General features: G+C 37.7%; 1 protein-coding gene and 1 long non-coding RNA gene across 5 annotated transcripts in view; both read left to right on the forward strand.

Annotated features, from left to right (window-relative positions):
* The window catches only part of LOC129552284 (histone deacetylase 9), a 716,367-nt gene that overhangs the window by 518,568 nt on the left and 173,597 nt on the right, over positions 1-24,202 (forward strand). The gene's annotated exons all lie outside the window — the stretch shown is intronic.
* LOC148778307 (uncharacterized) lies at positions 1,950-23,637 on the forward strand. The gene is made up of 2 exons (XR_016036822.1): positions 1,950-6,562; positions 8,680-23,637. It is a non-coding gene; the product is annotated as an uncharacterized LOC148778307 (long non-coding RNA).

Genomic DNA, 24,202 nt, shown 5'->3' on the forward strand with positions numbered 1-24,202 from the left:
TTTCAGCTAATATTCATCTTCTCATATAGATACCAAAAAAGAAAAGAAAAAAGAACAAAAGAAACCATTTTTTTTCTCACTGTGATGAGGACCCTTAGGGTTTACTCTCTTCAGAACATTCTTGTGTATAAAGTAGCAGTGGTAGTTGAAATTATCTTGTTAAACGTTACACCACTAATACTTACCTATAACTGAAATTTGTACCTTTTGACTACCTTCCTGCATTTCCCTCCTCCCCTGCCAGAACACTCCCTACCTCCTCACCACCCCCACCCCACCTGTTGCCACCACCATCTCTGGTAATCTCAGGTCTGATCTCTTTTTCTATGAGTTTTTACAAATTCCACATAAAAGTAATGCCATCAAGGTCTTGCAAACTGTAAAATTGTCTTGTTTCTTTAATAGCTGGATAATGTTTTATTGTGTATGTATACACAACTTTTTTGTTTGTTCGTTGTCTGTGGACACTTAGCTTGTTTTCATCTCTTGTCCATTGTAAATAACGCTGTTCTGAAAATGAGAGTGCTGATACATTTTTGAGTTAGTGTTTTCATTACCTTTGAGTGTATTCCCAGAAGTGGAATTGTTGGACATGTGGTTGTTCTGTTTATAATTTTTTGAAGCTGTTCTGCCCTGTATTCTGTAATTTGTAATACAACAGCACAGGAGGGCTTTCTTTTCTCCAAATCCTCACTTGCATTTATTATTGCCTGCCTTTTGACAATAACCATCCAGGTGTGAGGTGATATCCCATGGTGGTTTTAATTTGCAGTTATTAATGACTAGTGATGTTGGATATCTTTTCATGTACCTTTTGTGTTTTCATATCTTTCTTTTGGAGAAATGTCTGTTCATGTTCTTTGCCCATTTTTTTACTGTTATTTGTGTTACACACTGTTGAGTTGTTTTTATATTTTCAGTACTAACCCTTATCAGATACATAGTTTGCAAACATTTTTTCTCCTTTTTTAGGTGTTTTTTCTTTTGTGATGGTTTCTTTCATTGTGCAGAAGCTTTATAGTTTTATGTAGTCCGACTAGTTTATCTTTTATTCTGTTGCTTGTGCTTTAGGTATCATATCCAAAAATTTATTACCAAAACCCATATCGAGGAACTTTGTTCCTATGTTTTCTTCCAGGAGTTTCATGGATACAGGTCTTGCATTTAAGTCTTTAATTCATTTCAGGTTAATTTTTGTGAATGATATAAGATACAGGTACATTTTCATTCTTTTCATGTGAATATCCAATTATACCAGCACCATTTATTGGAGAGACTTTTCATCATCAAGTATATTCTTTGCTTCTGTGTCAAAAATTAGTTGACTGTGTATACTTGGGTTTATTTCTGGCCTCTGGTTTCTGTTCCATTGGCTTATTTGTCTTTTTGATTTTTAGCACTGGTACCATACTGTTAGTAGTCTTAGATTACAGCTTGAAATCAGGAAGTGTGATAACTCCTGTTGTTCTTTCTCAAGATTTCCTTGGCTATTTAGGGCTTTTCATGGTTCCATAGAAACTTTAAGACTTTTTTTTTCTACTTCTGTAAAAATAATGCCATTGGCATCTTTATAAAGATTTCATTGAATCTGTAGATGGTTTTCAGTAGTATTGACATTTTAAAAATACTAATTTCAAACCATAAATATGGGAAGCCTTTCAATTTATTTGTGTCTTTTACTGTTTCTTTCATCAGTGTCTTGTAGTTTCAGCGCAAACATCTTTTACCTCCTTAGTTAAATGTAGTCCTAAGTATTTTATTGTTTTTGATGCTATTGTAAATTGGATCAATTTCTTTATATTCTTTAACAAAAATTTTTTGTTAGTGTTTAGAAATGATAGTAATTTTTGAATATTAATTTTATATCCAGGAACTTTACTGAATTCAATGATCTAACAATTTTTTAGTTGAGTTTATGTAAAATCATTTGATCTGCAAATAGAGACAGTTCTTATACCTTTTATTTCTTTTTCTTGCCTGATTGTTTTAGTAGGACTTCCAGTACTGTGTTGAATGGAAGTTGTGAGTGAGTACTCTTTCCTTGTTCCTGATATTGAGGAAAAACATTCAATCTTTCATCATTTGGATATGATGTTACCTGTAGGTTTGTCATATATGGCCTTTATTATGTTGGGTATGTTCCTTCTATGCCTGATTTAAGTGTTTTTATGATCCAAATGGATATTGGATTTTATTGAGTGATTTCTTGCATTTATTGAGATGATCATAATACTTTCTCTATTCAGTCAGTGTGATGCATCAACATTGCATATGTTGACCTATCTTTGCATTCCAGAGACAGAGCCCATTTAATCATGGTGAATGATCCTTTTAATGTGCTGCTGAATTCAGTTTGCTAGTATTTTACTGAGAATATTTGCATCTGTATTCATAAGAAAATTTGCCTGTAGTTTTAATTTTTGGTAGTATACTTTTCTGGTGGTGTCAAGGTAGTACTGGCCTCTAAAAATGAATTTGGGAATATTGCCTTCTGATTCTCTGTTGGAATGATCTTTCCATTGTTTGGGGTCAGGTATTAAAGTCCCCAGCTATTATTGTCTTCTGTTTATTTCTCCTTTTATGTCTGTTTTCACTCTATATTTTTAGATGCTCAGATGTTGGGGACATAAATATTTATGATTGGTTTATCTTCTTGATGTATTGATTCCTTTATCATTAAAATAATGACCTTCTTTTTCTCTTTTTATCATGTTTGGCTTTAAGTCTATTTTTTTCTAATGATGAGCATGGCTACCCCTGGATTTTTCTGGTTAGCATTGCCAACAAAGGTCCGTCTAATCAAAGGTATGGTTTTTCTAGTATTCATGTATAGATGTGAGAGTTGGACTGTAAAGAAAAATGAGTGCCAAAGAATTGATGCTTTTGAACTGTGGTGTTGGAGAAGACTCTTGAGAGTCCCTTGACTGCAAGGAGATCCAGCCCTCCATCCTAAAGGAGATCAGTCCTGTGTGTTCATTGGAAGGACTGATGCTGAGGCTGAAACTCCAATACTTTAGCTACCTGATGCGAAGAACTGACTCACTTGAAAAGACCCTGATGCTGGGAAAGATTGAAGGCAGGAGGAGAAGGGGAAGGCAGAGAATGAGATGGTTGGATGGCATCACCGACTCAATGGACGTGACTTTTGAGTAATCTCCGGTAGTTGGTGATGGACAGGGAGGCCTAGTGTGCTGCAGTCCATGGAGTTGCAAAGAGTCGGACACAACTGAATCACTGAACTGAACTGAACTGAACCTCTGAAATTTTTTGGTTAGCATTTGATTGAAACATCTTTTTGCATCTTTTCACACTCAGTCTATATGTGCCTTCAAAGCTAAATTAAATCTCTTATGGACAGCATGTTCTTGGATCATGTGGTTTTATCTGTTTAGCCATTTTCTGTCTTTTGATTGAAGAATTTAATCTTTTTACATTTGAAGTAATTGTGGACAAAACTTATCATCCCTGTTTTATTGTTTTCTAGATCTGTTGTTCCACTTTTCTCATCCTGCTGCTGTTTTTGTGTTTTGATGTCTTTTGGTGTCAGTATACTTGGCTTTTTTATTGTGTTTGTGTGTAATTACTACAATATTTTCCCTAGTGTTTACCATGAGGCTTACATTAAACATCTTAAATGTTTACAACTACTTTTAAGCTTATAACAACTTAACTTTAATATAATTCATATGCTTTATACTTTTACTTAACCTTTCCCTCACATTTTATGTTATGGCTCTTAAAATTTACATGCTTTTATTGTCTAAATATAGGCTATTGTGTTTATGGTTATTTTTGTAACTTTCTTTTTTAAACTTTTAAACTAGAGTTGTGAGTTATGCACCATTTTTACCACATTACAAATTTAACTATGACTATATTTACCATTACCAGTAAAATTTAGTCTTATCTTTTTTTGGTATCATGTTAATTAACATTCTTTTACTTCTTCTCAAAGAACTCCCGTAAACATTCATGTAAGCAAGCTATGGTGTTAATGAACTCTGCCAGCTTTTGTTTGTTCAAGAAAGTCTATCCCTCATTTGTTGCTGAAAGTCACCTTTGCTGGGTATAAAATTCCTATTTGAGAGATATTTTTCTTTCAGTATTTTAAATATGTCATTCCATTCTCTCCTGGCCTGAAAAGATTCTGTTGAGAAATCTTATGACAGTCCTATGGGGGTTTTCTTGTATTTATCTTCTTTTTTCTCTGCTGCTCTTAAAATTCTTTCTTTGTCATAGATTTTCAAAATTTTAGTTAGAATGTAGCTTGGTATAGCCCTATTCAGATTCAATTTATTTGGGGTCCTTTGGGACTTATGGATCTGGATGTCCATTTTGCTCCCCAGGTTCAGGAAGTTTTCAGCTGTTATTGTTTTAAATGTATTTTCTTTCACTTTATCTTATTCTAGAATTCCCATGATGGGAATATTGTTTCTTTTCATCATGTCACATAATTCCTATAAACTTTCTTTATTCTTTTTTCATTCTTTTTGCTTCTCTGACTGGGTAATTTCCAGTGTCCTATTCTCCAGATCACTGATTCTTCTGAGTGGTCAAATCTACTTTTGAAACTATTCAATTCTTCAGTTATTGCATTTTTCAACTCCAGGATTTCTGGAGGATTTGTTTTTTCTAAATCAAACTACTCACTTCGTTCATGCATTATTTTAATAATTTCATTTAATTGTCTATCTGTGCTTTCTCATAGGTCAGAAAGCTTACTTAAGAGAATTATTTTGATTTCTTTGCCTGACAGTTCATAGATCTCCATTTCTTTTATTCAGTTTTTGCAGCTTTCTTAGTTTCCTTTCATGGTGTCATATTTACCTGAGTTTTTATAATCCTTAATTCCTTGTGTTGTTACCTGCACATTTGAGTAATAGGCCTCATCCTCCAGACTTATGAGTTTGCTTTTTCAGTCAGTTTTTTACCATTCAGTTCAGTTTGGATTCTAGGTGTGTCTTCCGGTGGTGTCTTTGAGCAGATAGGGCCTGCTATTATGGTCCAGGGCAATTTATTGTTCCCTCTCTGAAGATGGGACTGGGACTGAGAACAGTTTAATAGGACTGCTGACTTGGATTCCTAACCAATTAAGTTTGTAGGATGAGCTACAAGGTGGCATGGATTCTCATCATGCTTGCCAGATGTTTGAATTTGAATTCTATATTCAGTAGTAGATGGGACTATGAATTAACTTTCCTTTCCTGTAGGACACAGGCCAGGGTCTAGGGGCTGTACAGCTTGTTGTTTGGGGGGGCTGTATCATACTGTTCAAGTGAGACCACTAGTTTGGCTCTTCCACAGACGAGTGCCACTGTATGTAGGGCTCTTTGGATGGACTAGGAAGTTTCCCAGGTGATTTTATTGGATATACTGAAGGATATATTCAGCAATGAGTGGGGCTATGAATTAGAATTTCCACCTGGGTACAGTGGCAGAAGCAGCTCTAACACCAGGAAAGCTGTTTGTTGTCTTAATGCAAATTGACCATCATCCCAAGTTCCCTTGCTCAGTAAGTCCACTGGCTTTGCTATGCGGACTGTCCTCTTTATGCACCTTCCTCTTGGTTTGAGTGCCAATGGACTGCACAGCTTTCAGATGTTTTCACCAGCTTTTCTGAGTCAGAAGACTGGCTTACCAGCAAGTAGGGCTATGTCTCAGCCCACTTGCCTCTGTTGGGGTGGGAGGGGAACACTCCTGGCTACTTTCAGGTTCCCAAATGGACTCTCCAGTTGAGAGAAGCTAGGAGCTATGCTCAGCCTTGGTGTGGACTACTGTCCTTACCTGTGCTTAGCACACAGGAACCCTCCACACTAGTATTGCCTTTTCTCTGGGGTCAATCAACTCCACTTGCCTGCCTCTTGACTGGAGCACCACTTGAGCCTAATCAGTGGTTGTTACCAGCCTTCTGTTCAGATGGAGCCAGAAGACACTCTCCACAGTATGTGGAACAGTGACTTAGCACCTTGCCTGGAGGTTGGCAAACCAAGCTCTAGGGCTCACAAATCTCCTTATTTAAGGACCTGAATAAGGCAGATCTGAACCCGACCAAATACCCTGGTCAGACTACACCCCAACTTGGTTTTGCAGATGAACTGCTGGTTGAGATTACCATTATTGGTTGGTGCAAGCCCTTCCTCCATTCTCCATCACATTGAGATTCCTGGTGGTTGAGCCCCATAAATTCCCCTGCAGTCATCATGGCATGAGATCAGAGTAGGGGCTCCTACAAAGTGACCCACAGTGTTAGGGGAGACTCATCCCCGGGCTCTCTTTTTCCACTGGAGGCTCGGGGAAGACTTCTCTGAGTGGTGCCATGCTGGCCCGGGGGAGGGGCAGTGCGGTCAATGTGTAGCTGCTTCTCTTACCTTCTCGTGCAGTCTGTCTTGGTGTCAGAGGTTCAGAGGGTGTTTCAGCCTCACACCTGGGCTCTAGGATTCTCTCACTGCTGTCTTCTTTTTGAATAGATGTTAACTTTTTTTCTTCTGAAGGGGAGAAATTCAGGAATGACCTATGACACCATCTTGGTGACTGTCACTCTCCTCAAGAAGTGACTTTTAAGGTGAGGCATGGCAACCCACTCCAGTACTCTTGCCTGGAAAATTGCATGGACAGAGGAGCCTGTAGTCCATAGGGTTGCAGAGAGTTGGACACAACTGAAGCAAATTAGCATAGCAGTAGCAGCAGCATGAGTAACTAGAAGAGCCCAGTCATAAAAGATCTAAGAAAAGACATTCCAAGCAGAAGGAAAGCAATGCAAAGGGCCCGAGTTTAAAATATGTATTTGGCTCTTTTCAGAATAAAGTCTACCATGGTCACTGCCTTTTCAACAAAACAGAGAGGAAAGGTAAATGGTTAGGCAGGGACTCCTTGAATAGTGCATCCAGACTGTATTTTGCAATAGCCATAAAATGATCTATTTTTCATATTTTTAACTTAGAGTTTGCACTTCAGTGTCCTACACCAATATCTGATAGTTTGTCTTTAGAAAGCACCATTTGTATGTGAAAGAACAGACGGTTCTTTCTCTTTTTGTTTTTCCATGCATACTAGAAATGTACTGAATCTAATTCTAATGCCAGTGCTTGCAGGAACAATTTAAGTATTGCATGACATAGTAGATATGAAATCAGGAAAATTGGTTGATCTGTTCATTCATATTTTTAATGAACCCAATAAAACATACTGAAAAATTTCCAGAATATTAAAATTGATGAAGAAACACCAGTGTCTGGTCTGTAGGAGCTTATTCTTCTACGTGTTTTAAGCTCAGGGTCTGCAACTTTTTGTGTGAAGGTAGGTAATTTAGTTGACTACTCTTGGTATCTATAAACCATGAGGTAAGTTGCTTAGATGGAGAAGAAAATGGCAACCCACTCCAGTACTCTTGCCTGGAAAATCCCATGGATGGAGGAGCCTGGTAGGCTACAGTCCATGGGGTCGCGAAGAGTCGGACACGACTGAGTGATTTCACTTTCACTTTTCACTTTCATGCATTGGAGGAGGAAATGGCAACCCACTCCAGTGTTCTTGCCTGGAGAATCCCAGGAACAGGGGAGCTTGGTGGGCTGCCGTCTGTGGGGTCGCACAGAGTCGGACATGACTGAAGTGACATAGCAGCAGCAGCAGCAGCAAGTTGCTTAGATAACTCTTAGGGTCTCCACTTGCCTTTTTAATTCCCTAAATAGTTAATCAGATCACAGCACTCTGTCTTTCTTGTATACCAAAAGTAATTTTAATTCAGCAGGCAATTTGCCAACGTAACATGTTGGTCTGATACTTTCGATGTATAATACTTTATATTTTAGGTTTAGAAACTCATTCTGTTTTAGCTTGTTTTAAAGTGAAAGTGAAAGTTGCTCAGTCGTGTCCGACTCTTTGAGACCCCATGAATCACAGCACGCCAGGCCTCCCTGTCCATCACCAACTCCCGGAGTTCACTCAAACTCACCTCCATTGAGTCAGTGATGCCATCCAGCCATCTCATTCTCTGTCATCCCCTTCTCCTCCTGCCCCCAATCCCACAGCATCAGAGTCTTTTCCAGTGAGTCAACTCGTCGCATGAAGTGGCCAAAGTATTGGAGTTTCAACTTTAGCATCAGTCCTTCCAATGAACACCCAGGACTGATCTCCTTTAGAATGGACTGGTTGGATCTCCTTGCAGTCCAAGGGACTCTCAAGAGTCTTCTCCAGCACCACAGTTCAAAAGCATCAATTCTTCGGCGATCAGCTTTCTTCACAGTTCAACTCTCACATCCATACATGACCACTGGAAAAAGCATAGCCTTGACTAGCTGGACCTTTGTTGGCAAGTTGCTCAGTCGTATCCAACTCTTTGTGACCCCATGGACGGTAGCCTGCCAGGCTCCTCTGTCCATCGAATTCTCCAGGCCAGAATCCTGGAGTGGTTAGCCATTCCCTTCTCCAGGAGATCTTCCCAAACCAGGGATTGAATCCAGGTCTCCCGCATTGCAGGTAGATTCTTTACTGTCTGAGCCACCAGGGAAGCTTATTTTAACTTTATCCTAAATCTTGTGCTGTGTCTGACAGGTTGTGAATATATTACCTTTTCACAAAAGCATTGTGTTCCTGTTTACAAAGAATTATCCAGTAATTGTTATGATTTATCTATCTTAATTTTGATACTTTAAAATGTTTAAATTGTTTATTTTCCTTTAGAGAGAGCCATGGGGCTTCCCTAATGGCTCAGCCAGTAAAGAATCTGCCTGCAATGTGGGAGACCCAGCTTTGATCCCTGGGTTGGGAAGATGCCCTGGAGAAGGAAATGACATCCCACTCCACTATTCTTGCCTGCAGAATCCCATGAAAGAAGAGCCTGATAGGCTATAATCCATAGGGTCTGCAAAGAGGTGGACACAACTGTGTAACTAACACATTCAACGACAGTCATGGCATTCTCATAGAAACAGAAGAGAAGGAAGATATGACTCTGTACTAAACTCTTTGTAGCTTAGAACCAGTTATTTACTTAATAATAAAGATTATCACTTTACTGTTTGTGAGAAATAAAAGGTTTTATCATCAGTATTGTTTTTTCTTTCTATATCCACCCAGTGACTACATTTGAATTTTCTAGATCTCATTTAGAATTGGATTTCACTTTTTAAAATTAGATCATGCTTTGGCATAATAAACAGAGCAGAAACTTCAGTTTAAATAGCACTGTAACAAAACGTACTGTAAATAAGCAGAAAAATTGTCAAATATCTCAATATATATTACCAATTAATATAATAAACTGCTGCACATCAGCTGCTAAATAGATAGGGAATCATTTCTAGCTATCTTTTTTGCACAATTTAGATAAATCCAAACAATTTTCTTAGTAAAAAGTATTTTGAAGTAAGTGCTACAGAGTCCTTCAGTTCAGTCGCTCAGTCGTGTCTGACTCTCCGCGACCCCATGAATCACAGCACGCCAGGCCTCCCTGTCCATTACCAACTCCTGGAGTCCTTAGGAACTGTTTTATTCATATTTTTTCTAATCCCACTTTATAGTGGTTAGAACTTAAAAAAAGAGATTAGATTGGTTATTGGTTCTAAAGTCATATTTTATTGAGCTTTACACCTACTCTGTGTGATATTTAAATGATGCCAAAGCTACATGTTGCATTCGAGATAACAACAGTATTTTTTCCTTCTTTCTCATTCCAATCTTTTGAAATGTAATGCATGGAATTTTTTTCATATGTTAAGTGTATCTCATTGCTGAATATAGTGTGCCTCACTGAAGTATTCACTTCTTTGCCAAAAACATATCAGTCATTCACAAATATTCAGTATTCTGAGAATGAATTTTTTTTTAGCTACTTGTATAGTTGGTAAAAGCGTTTGCAAAGATTTCCAACTCCACAGTGTTAGATGTATTATGTGGAATCTAGGACTGAATATTAACACCCAGCATCTGAGGCAGCATTTTAGATATGTTAGACCTTGTAGGCTATGATATTCTAGACCAAAATTTGTAACTAGTTAATAGAAGGTTGCTAATCGGTCTTCTGTTTTTTCGATGAGATAAAAGTTCATTATAATTTTGGAGAACAAAATCAGTTTCACCCCTGGCCACATTCATTAACATTTAAAGAAAATATCTATAAAATAAAAATAAAATCCTTGAGTTAAGACATGGAAATACAAATAAGAAAATCTAAAACTTAGAAGAATGGCTCGCAAATAAAATTTGCTCCGTGAATGTTTGTGGAATGAGTAAACGAATGAAGGAATAGAAAACTGTCCGTTTACAGCAGCTGACATTTAAAGTGCACACATACTTTATATGTTTCTCGGTCCATTGTGCTGAGTTAGCTACTCAGAGTATAAATTTAATTAAATTAAAAAAAAAGATATACAATGATTATTTTTTTAAGAGTCAGTTTTTAATTTAAGTGAAGTAAGGAAGAGCGTCTCTTCTTTTCCCATGATCTTTTCATAGTATGTGTGCTCAGTTGTTCAGCATGTCCAACTCTGCGACCCCACGGACTGTAACCTACCAGGCTCCTCTATGGGATTTTCTAGGCAGGAATACTGGAGTGGGTTGCCATTTCCCATCCTCCAGAGGAGCTTCCCAACCCAGGGACTGAAAAAGTGGCATTCTCTGCTGTGCTTTAAAATCTTCTTCCTCCTGCCTGTCAACTAGTGGGCCACATTATATTATGCTAATTTATTATTTGTAGTATATTTAGTGAATTAAAAATCAGATGATCAAACTTGTTGCTTTGGCTTCTAAAGTAAGTGTTAAAAAAATCCTTTGGAAGAATTTCTTTTGTGTGAGATATATTTAGTCAAGTTCATATCCATGGAGCCGCTGGTGGCTCAGATGGTAAAGAGTCTGCCTGCAGTGCAGGAGACCTGGGTTCCATCCCTATGTTGGGAAGGTCCCCTGGAGAAGGAAATGGCAACCCACTCCAGTATTCTTGCCTGGAGAATCCAATGGACGAAGTAGCCTAGCAGGCTACAGTCCATGGAGTCGCAAAGAGTCGGACACGACTGAGCAACTTCACTTTCACTTTACTCTATATCCATAGAAAATATAGTTTTACTTGTAAGAGGCCGAATGATTGAGTCTTCAGAATGTTCTAGGTAGCTGAAGTTATTCAAGTAGTATCTTTCTGGAAAAGAAAATATTACTTCACAATCCTACTCAGTAACCTACTTACCTGAAAACACTAACAGGAAAAGCCCAACCCATCCTTCCTCTACCCTCTTCAGAAAAGAGCCCTAGAAAGTGTTTTGTGTGCCAAGTTCAAATTCTAGGAGAATAGTAAATTGAGCCTCTGATCTGGCATAGCTGAAAAATCAAACATCTTTTGGCGTAAGAGTTAAAAATTATATAGAAAGATTATTTTAAAAGACCAACATCAGATTTTAGGCTTCTTTCTCTGAAAAAAATTCAGCCAGCATTCTCTGTAATTTTGATTTCTCTTTAAATAAACATGAATATATAGTCTGATTCCTAATTTCTTGGCTCAAAATTGATGACTTCACACATGCAAAATTTTACTTTCTAGTGTTTAAAGACAAACATTTGGAAAGGTTATGACGTGAAGAGTACCAAGTGCTTGTGAGCGTTGATAAGCTTTGCCTTCATGACTCCCTCATTTCACTGCTTGCTTTCTTCCTTCCTTCTGCCTACCCTCTTTCTTTCTTTTGTCCTTCTTTCCTCTTCCTTCCTTACTTCCTTTCATTTCCCCTCCCTTCCCTCATTCTTCTCTCTTTCCCTCGCTCCCTTCCTTTTTTCCTTCCTTCCATCTACTGTATCCATTTACTGTCCTATAGGTCAGAAGTCTAAGCACAGGTTAGCCACATCCTCAAGGCTCCCAAGGCTGAAATCAGCATGTTGGCTGGGGCTGCATTATCTTCTGGATATTTGAGACCCTCTTCAAGCTCATTCAGGCTCCTTTCACTCAGTTTCAGCTGTGAGCTTTATGCTCATAACTCGCAAACCTCTAGCTCAAACCCCAGCCTCACTCCTTAGCCTTTAGAGCTTTATCGACCACTCCCACTATCCATTTGGCGGCCCCACATATACAGTATTTTTAAGATTGGAAAAAGAGTCATCTGCCTTTGTTTCTATGAATGATAATAATTCAAATAATGCATTTTGATAATGAGTTCTGAGAATTTTTTTTCCTTGTTTTACTCTCTACTTACAGGTTCATGGAAAAACATATCACTTGCATTTGGTAGTAACCCAGAACTTTGGAAATGAATGAAACGTTCAGCTCTGTAGATTCAGAGACTGCTTTGAGAGATTTCTTCCCCTGCATCCCTCCTGTCTGCCACTTGCAGAGTCTAGCCCAACTGTTCTCGTAGTTCTTCTGTACATTTGTTCTAAAGAATTAGCTGTTATCCATTAGACATCATATCCTGCCTTCAGTGTTCCCTTGTCAACCAGGCTTTTTTCACTGCTAATTTGATCATTTGTCAGCCTTTAGGGATAAGATTTTGCAGGTTGAGGAGTATGGGTGAAGCCAGGGTTAATTAAAGAAAGGCCCTTTATTCTTCTTTTCTTCCATTTTCACCCATTTGTTTCCTGCCAGGATTATGACAGCAGGGTGGAAAGTGGGCCTTTAATGCTGATTTGACAAGAAGCAGGGCAGTAAGGCGGAGAAGGCAATGGCAAGCCACTCCAGTACTCTTGCCTAGAAAATCCCATGGATGGAGGAGCCTGGTAGGCTGCAGTCCATGGGGTCGCTAAGGGTCGGACACAACTGAGTGACTTCACTTTCCCTTTTCACTTTCACACATTGGAGAAGGAAATGGCAACCCACTCCAGTGTTCTTGCCTGGAGAATCCCAGGGACAGGGGAGCCTGGTGGGCTTCCATCTATGGGGTCACACAGAGTCGGACATGACTGAAGTGACTTAGCAGCAGCAGCAGGGCAGTAGGGACAAGAATTTTCTTTAGTATGCTAAGGAACTCCTGACTATACATCTGAAGTAGTCATTGAAATGATAGCTTTACTGGCTGAAGTGCACATTTTTATTTTCAAAATACAAATAATTCTCTTCATTTTCTTTTCTCAGTCCTCGCATTTACAGTGTTACACGGTTTATTTTCCATTATGTTATACATATATTTTCCATCATTTTCCCTTTTGAAATAACATGAGAAAATTTCACCATAGACAAATAGTCACATAATTTTCAAATTTTAACTGAGCATTTAAAAGGGCACTATTCGTTATGATTTCAGATAATCTCTCTTTTATTGGAATCTGTCTTTTCTAATTCACTCTGACTTCTATTAGTGACTCAATTATTTGGTAACTTTTCTATCTGAACCAAAATAAGGGGTTTGAAGTGAATCACAAAAGGACCTGGAGAGCCCAAGTTCCATGAATGGACTTTAGACAGTCCCTGAATCCTATTAAATTGTACACACAATAATACATTTGTGTGTGTGAATTTTTCTTGGAGACTGTCAATTCTTTGTCTAATTCTCAAAGAAATGTGTGACCCCAGAAAATGCTGTTGGTGTTGTTCACTTGCTAAGTCATGTCTGACTCTCTGCGACCCCATGGACTGCAGCATGCCAGGCTTCCCTGTCCTCCACTATATCCCGGAGTTTGCTCAAACTCATGTCCATTGAGTCGACGATGTAAGTAATCATTTTTAGAAGGGATGATAACAAATTTGGCTGTTTGGATTCTCAAACCCGAGATCGGAAGATACAGATTAAAGGCAGAGGAGGGTACTAGAGCCAGGTGACCTACCCACAGCCACAACGCACAGTTGCAAGCAAGAAGGACCTCCCCCACCCCAAGTATTGAGAAGGTAGAGGTAGAACTAAAGCCTAATTACATGAGGGCCGACCATCACGCCCTACATTCCTAACACACCCAACACGACACAGCACTGTAAACCTCTGGTCTCACAGACGGCCCTGCGTCCTCCAAACTGTGGGCAACTTTAAAAGCAGGAATATTTCTAGTCTGTCTTGAAAAGAGTCCCTTAAAATTGGAAAATGGAATTTTGAAAAATATTTTGAGAGAAGCTTTCACGCCATCTGGAGTGTTATTGCTATGTGAATTGAGATAGGTGTGTGAGGTTGAGGAATGTGTCACCTGCCACCTGACAGAAGCCCAGCACCTGGTTTGTTAGTTTTGTACACATCTGTGGGCTCTGTTAAGCAATTGAGAAAAACTTTATGTGGAATGAATCTCAAGCTTAGATTTGAGGCCCTGACTCACAGATCAAAGTGAAAAAGGTGTTAACAGAAATTATAGTTTAGATATTATGCCTTGGGGAAAAATATTTCTGTTTATATTAATGAGCTTATGAGTGAGGTTATCACAGCTCATTTTAGGAAATATATGTCAGTATAATCCTGTCTAGAGAGAGTTAAAAAAAAAAGAGTGATGTTTGACTTGGCATTAAGTTAGGAACAAATTATGTTAGAAATGATGCCACTGTTTTTCACTAAATAACAGACAGATGGAAAACGGTTATCATGTATCTAAAACTCAAGACATTATTTGTAAGGTACAAATATTAAGTATAAATAAACTTAAAATGTCAATAACTCAGTGGAAAGATGGTCAAATATGTGAAGAACACATTCACAGAAAAAGAATAAAAGATGGCCAAAAATAATGAGTAGATGATTAATCTAAATCTTGATTAATACATCAGTGAAGTGCTAGAGAAAATGAAAAGACTCATAAGATCAAGCATTAATTAGGGTCTAGAGGAAAAGGGCACCCTCATATATTAGCGGAAGAGCATACTGGTGAAATTTTGAAGGTGCATAAATTACAGTACTGTTCACCTAAAAAATGTACATACTCTGCAATCCTATAATTCTACTGAAGTACTGTACTTAAATACTTGTCCCAGTGTACAAAAACTTGTGCACTGGGATATTTATGTGCAGTGTTATTTATAGTAATGAAAAATTGAAGGTGGTTTAAGTATTGGGCAATACAAAAATCAATTGCTATAATCCAACTCTGAAATGTTATGGAAGTCATTATAGTTAATAAGTAGCGTCTGAATATATTAAGAATGGAAGAGTTGGAAGACTGAACTACATATATTGCTGAGCGGAAAATATTCCACAATGTGCGACTACATACATTTAGTTAGTACTGTAAACTTAGAAAAGTAGTCAGAGTATATCAATCTAAATAAAAAATGCTAGAATAAAAATAACAGTGAAAGAGAAATTTGTTAAATCCATGATATTTAAATTTAAAATAAAGTATTTTTATGTCAGTATATTAATTTAACATTGAAAGTATTAATAAATTTACCTCAGAAGATTTATACTATGAGAGCCTTTTTGACATACATCAAAATACTAAATAATGATGCTATGTTTTAATTTTCATTCTGAAGACCACCTCTCACAGATTTTTACTTATAGCTTATTATACTACCTTATTCTTCCTTCTTTTCTTTATGTAGCACTCACAGCTATAGAAGTGGGTTACCTGTTACTTGCAGAAATGCCACTCACTATTAATATCACTTTGCAGCACAGAAAAAATTCTAGCATAATTAGAGGCAACCAGCCTGTTTAAATAGAGTCGGTTAATTAAGTTATAAAATTCTAAGGGATTGTGATGAACTAAGTAGACATATGTAGTTAGAGCTTTCTGTTCTGCTTTTTGATCAAATGTTTCTGGCACCTGGGTTTTCTTAACTGCCCTTCTGTTGAATATGGTTTTTAAAACTGATGCTAGGAAGAGTAAGTAGTACTCTATGGACAAGTAAGAAGATCTTTATTTGTAGAGTGATAATATGTAAACACACATTTTCCAAAATAACAGTCCTACTACCCTCATTGTCTTGGAAAGAGTTACTTAATACCCAGAGAGTGAATGAAGTTCAACTAGTCTAGAGCCTTGGTCGGACACCAAGCTCTCGGGGGTTTATGAAAGAAGATAGCCCGGATAGCTGGAGCCCTGCTCTGCTGTGTTGACATGTCTAGAGCTCAGAATAAAATTTAGTTTCCTGCTTTAGCCATATCTGGGTCTTAAAATAACCTTAAGAAATTATAGTTCTGATTACATAGAAAGTGAAGGACTTAGAACATTCTCCTAATAAAGCCATGAGAATGACACAAAGCTTAGTCATCGGCAGTCCTTCTCTAACAGGCATTTTAGAGAGAAAATAGAGCTTTGAAATTGGATAATTTGATTTGAAATCTTGCCTAATTATTTTAAGAATGCAGAAAACCTTTCATTTTGGCCAAAAAAATAATGATCTGGAATCCAAGTATGAAAGAACAGGCTTGTAAAATGTTTGATATCTCCAGTAATGGAAAAAAAATCATATATTTAAAATTACATTCTGTTGGAAATCTCATTCTTGGATGTCTTGCTTTTTGCATTTTGAATGGAAGAATTTAATGTAATTTCCTTTTGGAAACATGGCATTAGATGGAAACATGGAAAAGTTAGATGGGGTGTTTGATTCTGTGTTGGATGCTATCTGCTGGGGCACAGATTTTAGGAGCAAAACACTTCTTGTTTCATTTTAATTCTCAAAGGGAGATATCTGACTTAACCAGAAGCCTTGAGATTTGTTTCAACATAAGATTTTTTAATATGGATTCAGTGCCCAGTCAGTCATCCATCTATTTGATTAGCATACCATGAATAAAATAATCAAAGTGGATAAGGCCTTCCCAGGTTTTTAAAAAGTATTACTATTATTTTTCACTCTTCAATTTCTGTCCTTAGTGGCATTTATCACCACACTGTCTCACCTTGTGTATTTGTATGCTGTTGGTTTCTCAGGATACTTTTGATTCACATAGTGTTTGAGTTGTAGCTGTGTCAATGATATGAATGACCATGAACATATTCTATGATTTCCAATTTTTAGAAAAGGACAATAAAACAGTCTTTAAAAGTCCATATTAAAATATTTTTCCTTAATATAAAATAAAAACATTAGATTAATAAAACTTTTTGATTAACATTTTGAAATGCTTCCCATTTTTACTACAAAGTTAGCTGGACCATCAGAGAATTTTTCTGTTTTGCACAAGATTTAGATTCAGCTAAGCCTTAGCAAAGTGCCTTGAAACAGGAGGTTGAATAAACATTTGTTGAAAGGAAAAAATCAGTTATTGAAATATTGTGTCTTCTGTTATCATTTTTGAGAAATGGTGGTGCGACAACTTAGTAGAAGTGACTAACAACTACATATATACAGAAGACAGGATGTAAGTCTCCAAGGTAATCAAGACCATCAGGAGGATGTTAGACCAAAATTAACACCGAGGGAAATGTGTTATGCATATATTACAGCCCACGTGTGGAAATCTGTTCGTTTATAGAGAGACTGCTTCTCTGTGAATGGCTAAGTTGGCTCCTTCAAGCGCAATGAAACACTTAGGGCCATTCAGAAGTAACAGCCACACACTTACAGATTTTAAAACATCGAGTATCTGACCAGTTAAATCCATCTTTAAATACAGAGAGGGAAATTTTAGCAAAGAAATGGTAGGAAGGTGAAAAACTTCAGGGGTAAAGCTCCAGGCTGAGAAATTCTGAGGAGGCAGAACCTTCTAACAATACATTCAGAGCTCACTCCCAGCCGTCTGGCCACATTTTTCATTTCTTCTCTTGATCCTGAGGACTCATTACCTGCTCCTAGTAGATTCTTCCCAGACCTACAGCGGGAGAGGACATAGTATCTTAGTTTTCACTCAGACAAATCATAAACTTCATTTGCTCATACTGAAAGGAGAAATGGACAGGTTACATACCAATAAACAAAACATGTCTTATTTCTTTCCCCATCTAGTTTTTATTTAGACGTTCTAGGTGAAGCAGTTGAAATGAAGGCAAGGACGTGTGTTAAAAAGTGACAATAACATTCCATGATTATCAGTTAAGCGCTTTGAACTTTAAATATGTGGTATTTCTTTTGTTTTCTCCCTAATGTCCTTTTTATAAGTGGTTAAAAAAAAGTGAGAAAACTAAGTTCCTACAGGATGAACAACTTAAATTAAGAATGGATTTATCTGGTTAGGGGAGTCAGGGAATTGGAGGAAGATAGTTAAAGGGTAGAAATTTCCCTTTATAAGATAAATAAGTACTATAGATGTGATGTGTATAACATGGTGACTGTATTTAACACAAATGCATGGTATATGTGAAAGCTGTTAAGAGACTAGATCCTGAGAGTTCTCATTACAAGGATAAAATTTTTTTCTTTTCTTTTTTTTTCTTTTGTTGTATTTATATGAGATGATAGATATTAACTAAATCTATTGTGGTAATCATTTCACGATATATGTAGATTAAGCCATCATGCTGTACACCTTGAACTTATGTATGTTAATTATTTCTTAACTGAACCATAAGAAGAAAAGAAGCACTTAAGGATGCTCACTGAATTTATTACAAAGTGAGTGATGTAATGTTGTGCTTCTGGAGTCACTGTCTACAATGGAGAAAAAAAGCAAAGTAAACAGAATGTAGTAGGTGCCCAAACTAGAATATTCAAGATTTAAGCAGGCCTAGAAAACCTTACAAATATCACTGAAGGGAAGTTCTCCATGTTTGAGAATGGCTGGAGGTTTTGACCTATGTTGTTGCGGTGGTAGGAGATGAAGTTGTAAAACAAGCAGGAAAAAGATAAGGACCTGTGCATGCTTGTGTGCTAAGTTGCTTCAGTCATGTCCAACTCTTTGTGACCCTATGGACTATAGCCGGCCAGGTTCCTCTGTTCATGGGATTCTCCAGGCAAGGATACTAAAGTGGTAACAATTGCCTTCTCCAGGGGATCTTCCTCACCCAGGAATCGAACCTAAGTGCATTGCAGAAAGATTCTTTACCATCTGAGCCACTAGGGAAGCCGCAGTTCAGTTCAGTTCAGTCGCTCAGTCGTGACTGACTCTTTGCGACCTCATGGACTGCAGCACACCAGGCTTTTCTGTCCATCACCAACTCCCAGAGCTTGCTCAAACTCATGTCCATCAAGTTGGAGATGCCATCCAACCATCACATCCTCTGTCTTCCCCTTCTCCTCCTGCCTTCAATCTTTCCCAGCATCAGGATCTTTTCCAATGAGTCAGTTCTTCCCATCAGGTGGCCAAAGTATTGGAGTTTCATCTTCAACATCAGTCCTTCCAATGAAAATTCAGGACTTATTTCCTTTAGGATGGACTGGTTTGATCTCCTTGCAGTCCAAGGGACTCTCAGAGTCTTCTCCAACACCATAGTTCAAAAGCATCAATTTTTTGGCGCTCAGCTTTCTTTATAGTCCAACTCCCCGATTAAGGACCTTTAATTCCATGCAAAAATAGTAACTAAATCTCTGAAGTATTTAAGCAGTAGAGCTGCTTCCTAGAAATGTGACTCTGGCTGCAATATATAAAGTGTAGGACATCCTTTAGAATGGTTTGTGTGGCTTTTATTCAACCTGTGAACTAATAAGTGTCTGGGCAGAAATAAAGAATGAATAATGAAAGGGAACTGGAAGCAACAGAAATCAAGAAATTGGGAATTGAGGCAAAGGGTCGAGGACAAATCTAAGAATGACTCCTAGATTTCTAACATCTATGACTGGGTAGTTGTAAAGCCATTATTCATTTATTTGATGAGTATTTTTTTGAGTGCCTCTTAAGTGCCAGACATTGCTTTGGTGCCTGAGGTAGATTAGGGAGCAAAACAGATTTGTAGTACACTTGCCCCCATGGAACTTGAAATTTGTGATCTGTGTGTGTTTATATATGTTTCTTCCTGTTGCTTGTCTTGAAACCCGTCTGGCCTGACAGATGCCAGTGGAGGCTTGTGGGGAACACTGACCAGTTTTCACTGAATGAGAGTTGGGAAAGAATTAGAACAGAAAAAAACTTAAGCAGAGAGCATAGAGGGGAAAGGAGTCCTGTGGAAACTACAGCATATGGCTGAGTTTAGTTGTTCTCAGAGTAATCAAGTATGAAAGCTGTGTGGAAATCAGGCCTTGGCATACACACATATATATACCTGTGTACATATATTTACATGTGTTGTGAGTATGAGAAGGATAATACGTATATAATTAATTGCTGTTTCTCTTGAGGACTGAAAGTTAACATCTTTTTCTACTTGGAGAAAATTAACTATAGTCCTAAGAACTGCATGGATTTTTAACTCAGAGTTATCAGTCAATTGTAAATTTCAGATGCAGTCTATTGCTTTTCTCATTTAAGGGAATTCAAATTATTTCAGTCATTTGTCTACTTTTTGATGGGGCCTGCTATCAGACCTGTAGTTGAGTGGGGCTCACTCTCTGCTATAATTAGTATTTTGTCTGAGTTAACGCAAGTACACAACTTGTACAAAGTTGGATGTAAGATAGCAGTGTATTGTGTTTCGTGACTTCAAGATATATCGGTCTCAAGCTAAAAAGACACAATTTTTCAAGTATTAATACAATTGAAGATAAAGTTTGGGGGAGGAGAAAGAGAGTAGGCATCTGTATTCTCTCTGTGTGTCTCTGGAGATTGAGAGAGACAGCAGGAGAGATTTAGAGAGTGAATTGGAGGGAGTAGACATGAATTATAGCACTGCTTAAATGGCAGTCCACTAGCGCTACCAGAATATTGGGCTTCCCAGTTGGTAAAGAACTGACCTGCCAATGCAGGAAACATACAAGACACACATTTCATCCCTGAGTTGGGAAGATCCCCTGGAGAAGGCAACCCACTCAAGTATTCTTGCCTGGAGAATCTCATGGACAGAGGAACCTGGTGGGCTACAGTCCATAGAGTTGCAAAGAGTCAGACATGACTGAAGTGACTTAACATGTAGCATGCACAATAGAATTTTATCACCTCAACACTTGGCTTCAAGTATGCACGAAGAGTTCTCATAAAAGATTTTGAATAAAGGAGATTGTGATAAAATAGAGGTTTAAATATATATGTAATAAAGATAGAAAATATGTATACAGAAGGAAGGTTGCTTTTTAAAATATTATGGAAAGCTTTTAATATATTACCCAAGAAATCTTAGTTACTCCAAATCATCTTGAGATTTAATGATAGTGACACATGTATGTTTCAATATGTCATACAATACAAACTAGAAAAGCTTAATAAATCAGCCTGAATCAATAAAGACTCATAGGTTTGCATGCCATAGTATACTTCCTCAATTTTTCTTACAGGACAAAAATTGCTAATTATTTGTTAAATTTATGCTCATAGCAAAGGTGTTGCCAACTGAAAGGACATGACATGTAATGACTTGAACAGAGACTAAATGTAACACTATAGCAGATAATATTGGGACTTAAAAAGCAGTGATGAAAAAAATGTCATTGAGGTAGGCATTTTAAAGGGACAAAAATACCAAAGATTGTTTCTTCAGTCCTTCCTCTACTTGAAGTTTCTTAATCACTTTGGTGATCAGAGAAGATTAATCCTTTAAATTACTGACTTAAAACCTTTAGAAAATAAATCTATTTCTGTCCAAAAAACTATTTAATTCATCTGCAGTCTTTGGTAAAATAACCTCTCAGTTCAGAGTTCAGTTCAGTCACTCAGTTGTATTCGACTCTTTGCGAACCCATGAACTGCAGCACGGTAGGCTTCCCTGTCCATCACCAACTCCCGGAGCTTATACAAACTCATGTCCATTGAGTTGGTGACCATCCAACCATCTCATCCTCTGTAGTTCACTTCTCCTCCTGCTTCAATCTTTCCCAGCATCAGGGTCTTTTCCAATGAGTCAGTTCTTTGCATCAGGTGGCCAAAGTATTGGAGCTTCAGCATCAGTCTTTCCAATGAATATTGGAAAGACTCCTGACCTCCTTTAGGATGGACTGGTTGGATCTCCTTGCAGTCGAAGGGACCCTCAAGAGTCTTCTCCAACACCACAGTTCAAAAGCATCAATTCTTTGGAGCTCAGCTTTCTCTATAGTCCAATTCTCTCATCCACACATGACTACTGGAAAAATGATAGCTTTGACTAGATGCACCTTTGTAGGCCAAGTAACGTCTCTGCTTTTCAATATGTTGTCTAGGTTGGTCATAGCTTTTCTTCCAAGGAGCAAGTGTCTTTTAATTTCATGGCTGAAGTCACCATCTGCAGTGATTTTGGAGCCCAAGGAAATAAAATCTGTCACTGTTTATATTGTTTCCCCATCTATTTGCCATGAAGTGATGGGACTGGATGCCATCATCTTTGTTTTTTGAATGTTGAGTTTTAAGCCAAACTTTTCACTCTCCTCTTTCACTTTCATCAAGAGGCTATTTAGTTCTTCGCTTTCTGCCATAAAGGTGGTGTTATCTGCATATATTGAGGTTATTGATATTTTTCCTGGCAAATTTGATTCCAGCTTGTGCTTTGTCCAGCCTGGCATTTTGCATGATGTACTCTGCATGTAAGTTAAATAAGCAGAGTGACAATATACCGCCTTGACGTACTCTTTTCCCGATTTGGAACCAGTCTGTTGTTCCATGTCCAGTTCTAACTGTTGCTCCTTGACCTGCATACAGGTTTCTCAGGAGGCAGGTAAGGTCGTCTGGTATTCCCATCTCTTGAAGAATTTCCCGCAGTTTTTTGTGATCCACACAGTCAAAGGCTTGACATAATGGATATGAAATAATATTCTGTCTAAGCCATTTTGCTCAGTTGATATTTTTGTGAACACTGATCATTTTGCAGAATATATTAATGGTGTGATGAAAATAGGATTGCTCTTTGAATGGAGGACATTTTTTTTTTTCTATAAACTGAGTCTGGCCTTGGAGAGCAGAGTTGGATGCCAACTGCTCATTCTCTAAAGTGTGGATTTTTTGCTCTTGGTTCCATCTCATTTTGAGAAGGCACAGCTCTTGGACTGTTTTTCAGCAGGTATCTTCGTAATACAATACCTGCGACTCACTTGACTATTAAGTCCTAACTGCCAGTCCTGCCTCTCCTGCCACCTAAGACTTAATGTTCATTGGTTGCTCCATTTTGTCTCTTTGTGTATCACTCAAAATTGTTCTGTACCAGATGAAACTCAGTTTTAGCACCATTCAAAGGGCACATGAAGAATCACTTCCCTCAAGAAGCCTGCAGCCTTCACCGGAAAGGGTCACAAAGTATATAATGGATTATTGTATGAACTTTGTGATATATAAAATTTCATTGAATTTATATAGCAATATTTTAAAGTCACTATTCAAGAATTATTATGTCCTGAATCATCTTTCTTCTAAAAGATGCATATTGTGAACACTGCAAAGTAAATGAGTTATTAGAGTTCAATGACCATCACATAAGGATAATGAAATATTAAAAAGATTGGATTTTATAAGCAGTTTAACATTGTGTCATAGAAATTTCAACTGGCACTGTCTTTATGACTGCTCTGTATCTACATCCAAAGACCTAGACTCTAGTAGCTGTAATGCAGTAGGTGTAAAAGGTGGGTGAAAGCCAATTCTTGTCAGTGTGCCACCAGACATACTATCAAAGCCAGTCTCTTAAGGTTGTCAGAAATTAAAGTTGCCTTTGGCTCCATGTTTTAAGAACTTACTGAAATTTCAAACTACCCTCAGTAGCTGACTACCTGCAGCAACAGGAAGCCTTCAATTAACTGCAACAGTTCTATTTGTAGTACAAAGGATCTGTGACTTAGGATAGCCTACATAACTTAAAAAGAAAAAAAAAAAAAAACAACTCTACTAGATCTTAACAGTATCCCTGAAGTACAGCCTGAGAAAAAAAGATATAGGGGGTCAGTCAGGAGCATGGATATAGTAACTAATTCAAAGGAAAAGGGGTCTTAGGTGGAGTTTTAAAAATGTTCTATCTAGTCAATAGAAAATTCAGCGAACATTTCTTTGAAAAAAGATAAGCCAGAATGTAGAGTAGCATTCTCCATTTTAGAGAATATAATTATAAAAGTCAGCAATATCAATATATGATGATTTAATAAAGAAAAAGATGAGCTTTTGGAACAATGGGGAGTAGAAGAATTCTTGAAGTTATCAAAAAATTCACATGGATTTGATAGTGAGAGATCATTTGCTTATAATTCTGAGTCTGATTGTTTCTAGGACTACAACTTTAAAAATGGAGGAACATTAAGAGGAAGAATTAGTGTACGGTAGTGGAGAAGGAAATGGCAACCCACTCCACTGTTCTTGCCTGGAGAATCACAGGGACAGGGGAGCCTGGTGGGCGTCCGTCTGTGGGGTCGCACAGAGTCGGACACGACTGAAGCGACTTAGCAGCAGCAGCA

This window comes from Moschus berezovskii, chromosome 3, assembly GCF_049115385.1.
Source record: "Moschus berezovskii isolate FMDL1 chromosome 3, NW_MosBer_1.0, whole genome shotgun sequence".
In the NCBI taxonomy this organism is placed as follows: domain Eukaryota; kingdom Metazoa; phylum Chordata; class Mammalia; order Artiodactyla; family Moschidae; genus Moschus; species Moschus berezovskii.